The following is a 6,461-nucleotide window of genomic DNA, read 5'->3' as shown; positions in this document are numbered from 1 at the left end:
GTGTAATAAGAGAGTGGGAAAGGGCAGAGGGTCAAACATGGGTAAATAACATATACATACATATACATATATATGAAAGTAGAGATGGAATATTATTGATGATAACATGCATGATTAAGCCACTATGCAGTTTATTCTAGATGGGAAACCACATTTAGTATGTTGTGATGATGCTCAGGGAATGAATGTTAAGTAATTTAAAAAAAAAGTTGCAGGAAAAAAAAAACAGTAAAACTGTTCGTATCGAAATTTTTAAAAAAATGCGTATTTGATGACTGCAGTAAGCTATATAGCCCCAGCTAAGTACTACTTTATAGTATGTTCATTCTACTCACTGAGGTTTATGCCTAAAGTCAGACTTGGGTTCATGTATAGGTATATATCAGCTGTGCTAGCTATTGGATATATTTAGACTAATTAAGCTCATTAGCAAATCAATTAAATGGGGGCGGGGAGGCATAGAAAGCAACCATGGATACCAGAGACAATGTGGGAGGAGTGTGGGACATGGCAGAGGGTGAGGGATAGGGAATCAAGGATGGCAAAATGAAAAACAAAGTATATAAGACATAAGAATTGGAAAATTATTTGCTGATAACATGTATGTTGATGTGCTTGATTGAGCCAATATAGTGTATTTTGGATGGAAAAAAAAAAGAACACCATCAGTAACAGGACAAGCAGGCATCATATGCCACCCTAGGAGGAAATGAAAAGGGCTTGGCTTGTGTGGTGTTCTGGACCAAAACACATAGTTTGGGTCTAGTCACGAGAAAACGTCAGGCAAACTCCAAGCAAGACACTCCTCAGAATGACTGGCTCACGATCTTCTGAATTTCAAGGCCATAAAGACTAAAGGATAATTTATATTGAAGAAGACGAGAGAGCACAGGGCTTCCTGATGACAAAAAAATGGGTATAAAAAGTAAAATTAATGCAAGAAAAAAACAAACCTATAAATACCATACAAATTCTACGCCATGCAGAGCTTTGTGTGGAATTAGCACTTCAATGGTAGCCATTATTACTCTTTTTAGGCTAATTGATGAGTTTGTCAGGTACCTACCCACATTGGCATGCACACTCCAGCTGTGCTAGCGGTACACACACGTGGCGTGCACACATGCACACTATAAGGGTAGCATACAAGTGTAAGATATTTAAAAGTTAAAAGACTTGTCACCTAATGCCAGCCATTCAAACATTTCAATTCCTCCTTGAGCTGAGAACCACGTGAAAAACGAAATGCGCTGTGAATCTCTTACTGCATAGCAGAGCCAAACCTGGGAAATATATGCAGAGATACTAAGTTTCCTACTAATACTAGCAAAACTAAATTGGCTAGCTGTCCTTCTCTGACAAGATTTCTTTGCTGCATTTGTTCACTCATCAAATACTTCATAGGCACCTTCCCTTTCAGGCCCTGGAAACACAAAGAGTAATAGCCCTGCAAGGCTAGGGGAATAGATAGCAAAAGGGTAAAACAAAGTAGTAAGTTGAATGAGAGGACAACCTCAGGGTTTCATGGGAATACTTTGGAGGGGAAATTTGGGCTGGAGTGAGGAGCAGTGGAAAGGAGCCATGAAGAAATTTTGGAGAGTAGGACAACACAGCAAGTAGAATCTTGGACATTTAGCAGGGCAAGATGCAGATTTGTATTATTCTGAGAGGGACTAACTGAGCTCTTCTTTTGGAAGATGTGGGCTGATGGTCCATTATATAATACCCAAATCTAAGCTACAGCAGTGTTTCAACACACTTTATTTGTAAAGTGCTTCTGTGAAAACATGGGGAATCTCCTTCTCCAGACATGCCTCACATGAGAATAACTGTCACTCAACTTTCACAGTTCATAAGTTTATACGCATTAAGAACTGAGCCAAGATCAAGTCTCTGGCTGGGGAAGATAAGAGGTTTTGCCACCACAGGCATTTACTGCTGTGTGTTTGAAGACTGAAAAGAATGCAGCAGGAACAAAGCAATCAATCCCACACTTCAAAAGTCTGCTATCACTAAGAAAGAAAAAGGTTTTTAAAGAAAATATTTGGTGGCCAACTGAATACCAGGGTGACAGGATATTTTAAAAAAATCATATTGTTTGTTCCTGATGCAGTGTATTCATGGAACTTTAGGCAGAGGCTCCCTAGAAAGACTAGTTTAGGATATGAGCAAAGAAAAACAAAACCACTGGAAGACTTGAGAGAAAGCCTGAGGTGGTGTGAACCCACACTGATCGATCAGTAGGTGTCTCTCTCTCTTTTCTTTCTAGTTCCTTATTTTTCCAGTCAGCTTGGCATTTCATTTGAAATATCCATAGCTCAGCCTCACTTTACAAGGACAGTTAATATAATAATAATTTTAAAAAGGAATATATCCCAGTGGTATGTAAGAGCCTCATTAGAATGAAAAATAATGCTACCGTGTTGAAGCCCTTATATTATGAAATACTAGCTTAAAAATTGCTATGCTGAAATATCAATGCAGAATGTTTAGACACTTTCTACTTATGTATTAATATTTACTGCCCTCCTCCACCACCTAGAAACTATTAATGTAACATTCTGCAAGGCTGATCCTTATGAGAAGGTCCCAGGTTCATGCCAAGACATCCCTGAGTACTGCAGGGATGTACATGTCTGCAGTACATGCAGTACATCTGTGATTGGGCTGGCTAAAAATGGAGGTGGATGACAGCATCAAGATCTGTTGGGGTGCTGCCTCTGTTTCAATCTCAGAGAAAATAAATAAAATTAAAAAAGAAAAAAAATCTAGCTGGCATTTTGATTAAAATTAATTTGGATAGGTGAATTTTGGAAACTTGTTTCTCTTTATAGCATTTAGTCTTCATACACAAGAACATATTTCTCAATATGTTATTCATTTTTATTATTTTCTCTACAAGGTCTTGCTCAATAGCTGAATGTTAAATTTTGTTATTATAAAATATCTATTTCTTAAAATATTAATATTCTCTGTGGAGAATAAAATGGATTTTCTTTAGTAACCTACAAATAGAACTATCATCCGATCCAGCAATGCCACTCCTGGGACTCCTGCCACCCAAAGGATAGGAATACAATCAGAAAAATAATTGCACATCAATGTTTATTGCAGTATTATTCACAACTGCCAAACATGTAATCAACCCAAATGTCCAAGAACAGATGAATGGATTGAAAAAGTATGGCACATATACACTATGGAATATCACTGAGCCATATAAAACAGTGAGTTTCTGGCATTTGCTAGAAAGTGGATGAATGTGGAAGATTTAGTGCTGTGTGAAGCAAGCCAGACTATGAAAGAGAAGCATTGTACTTATGTACTTTACCCCAAATATCTGCACTCTATGATAGAAACACAGACTGGAAGGTATAAAGGCATGGAGAGCAATTGTGGATTTTAGACACAATGTGGGAGGTCAGTGGGCAGTAGAGGGCAGGAGGGAGGAAACTGAGAGGAAAAAAGAACATTTAAAAGACACAAAAGTATAAAATTGTGTTAAGGATGATCTCTATGGTAATGTCTGTCTAGACTGGTATGCAGTACAGTCATGCTGAGAAAATTCCATTTGTATGCTGCAAAGATGTATAGTGATGAAATGTAAATAAAATAAGAAAAAAAATTATTTTCCTAATTTTACGATGTGGTCTTCAAAGAGTTCACAGTAAATGCACATTATGAAAACTATGCATGGATTTCAAATTTTTTGTGCACCAAAATTTAAGAGAGATTTTTTGCTATAGGTTGTGTTGTGTGTGCTTGCTGGAGAGACAGAGACAGAAAGCAAGAAATCACCTCCTCTCCCCCAGGGGGAATGGTCATGCCTCAATCCTTTCTCCTCTATTCTCCTCTCAGGGTCTTGGACACGTATGCACCTGCGCCCGATATGAGTTTTAAGCCACCAGGTCTGGGACTCAAACTAGTTGACTATGTGGGAGTTCAGTGATGTAACAATTACGCCATCTGCTGGTATCATGCACCAAAATATTTTAATTGTGCTTTCCCTCAAACTTTGTGACATCCTCTTGTATATAAGATGCATTTAAATCACGTATGATAATCTTATGTTGGACGCTTTGGCAAATTCTGGTTAAATCTAATCATCAGTAGATTAAAAACAAAATCTTTGAATTTTTATGTTACATATTTTATCCTGGAACTTGTAAAAGATAATTAGATATGATGACAAGATGTGAACCCTTTGCAGGTCACATCACTGGCACTTAGGTTGTCAGGAAAATCATGACATATTTTTCTGTTTTTCTATGCAAAAATGCATCATGACTTTCCTGATAACATAAGTTTCATATCTTCCTTTCCACTCCTTAACATTTATTTCTTCCTCTTGTTTTACAGTAGTTCTTCTTTTACCTAAAACCTTTTTGTGTCATGTTAGATGTGTTTTCTATAAACCCCTTTCAAAAGATGTATTTTATGTTTTTTAATCTAATCTAATGCGTTTTTCAATTAGTGAGTTTAGTCCATTTATAATTATTGATTTATTTCTACCATTTTATGCTTATTTTAAGATGTTTATTTTTACTTTAAAAATGTCTTGTCTTTTGCTGATATTACATTAAATAAATCTTCATATACCTTAAAAAACAAAAACAAAAACAAAACTATTAATTTGAACACTAAAGAAAAAACTAATTTGTGGTGCCCAAATAACTGAGCTTTAACCCAGACTTAATTCTATAAGCAACCTGGAACTCAGAAAAAGTAATTATCTCCCACAATCCCCAAGTGGCTATCTGAATTATTCAAATACTGGGTTGTCAGAAAAGTCATGCTGCATTTTTGCATAGCAAAACAAAACAAAACAAAATACATGACCTACAAATAGAACTATCATCCGATCCAGCAATGCCACTCCTGGGACTCCTGCCACCCAAAGGATAGGAATACAATCAGAAAAATAATTGCACATCAATGCACTGAGCCATATAAAACAGTGAGTTTCTGGCATTTGCTAGAAAGTGGATGAATGTGGAAGATTTAGTGCTGTGTGAAGCAAGCCAGACTATGAAAGAGAAGCATTGTACTTATGTACTTTACCCCAAATATCTGCACTCTATGATAGAAACACAGACTGGAAGGTATAAAGGCATGGAGAGCAATTGTGGATTTTAGACACAATGTGGGAGGACAGTGGGCAGTAGAGGGCAGGAGGGAGGAAACTGAGAGGAAAAAAGAACATTTAAAAGACACAAAAGTATAAAATTGTGTTAAGGATGATCTCTATGGTAATGTCTGTCTAGACTGGTATGCAGTACAGTCATGCTGAGAAAATTCCATTTGTATGCTGCAAAGATGTATAGTGATGAAATGTAAATAAAATAAGAAAAAAAATTATTTTCCTAATTTTACGATGTGGTCTTCAAAGAGTTCACAGTAAATGCACATTATGAAAACTATGCATGGATTTCAAATTTTTTGTGCACCAAAATTTAAGAGAGATTTTTTGCTATAGGTTGTGTTGTGTGTGCTTGCTGGAGAGACAGAGACAGAAAGCAAGAAATCACCTCCTCTCCCCCAGGGGGAATGGTCATGCCTCAATCCTTTCTCCTCCATTCTCCTCTCAGGGTCTTGGACACGTATGCACCTGCGCCCGATATGAGTTTTAAGCCACCAGGTCTGGGACTCAAACTAGTTGACTATGTGGGAGTTCAGTGATGTAACAATTACGCCATCTGCTGGTATCATGCACCAAAATATTTTAATTGTGCTTTCCCTCAAACTTTGTGACATCCTCTTGTATATAAGATGCATTTAAATCACGTATGATAATCTTATGTTGGACGCTTTGGCAAATTCTGGTTAAATCTAATCATCAGTAGATTAAAAACAAAATCTTTGAATTTTTATGTTACATATTTTATCCTGGAACTTGTAAAAGATAATTAGATATGATGACAAGATGTGAACCCTTTGCAGGTCACATCACTGGCACTTAGGTTGTCAGGAAAATCATGACATATTTTTCTGTTTTTCTATGCAAAAATGCATCATGACTTTCCTGATAACATAAGTTTCATATCTTCCTTTCCACTCCTTAACATTTATTTCTTCCTCTTGTTTTACAGTAGTTCTTCTTTTACCTAAAACCTTTTTGTGTCATGTTAGATGTGTTTTCTATAAACCCCTTTCAAAAGATGTATTTTATGTTTTTTAATCTAATCTAATGCGTTTTTCAATTAGTGAGTTTAGTCCATTTATAATTATTGATTTATTTCTACCATTTTATGCTTATTTTAAGATGTTTATTTTTACTTTAAAAATGTCTTGTCTTTTGCTGATATTACATTAAATAAATCTTCATATACCTTAAAAAACAAAAACAAAAACAAAACTATTAATTTGAACACTAAAGAAAAAACTAATTTGTGGTGCCCAAATAACTGAGCTTTAACCCAGACTTAATTCTATAAGCAACCTGGAACTCAGAAAAAGTAATT

The sequence above is a fragment of the Tupaia chinensis genome, unplaced genomic scaffold, assembly GCF_000334495.1.
Source record: "Tupaia chinensis unplaced genomic scaffold, TupChi_1.0 Scaffold000492_1, whole genome shotgun sequence".
Classification (NCBI taxonomy): Eukaryota; Metazoa; Chordata; class Mammalia; order Scandentia; family Tupaiidae; genus Tupaia; species Tupaia belangeri.
This window is presented reverse-complemented; position numbering follows the sequence as displayed.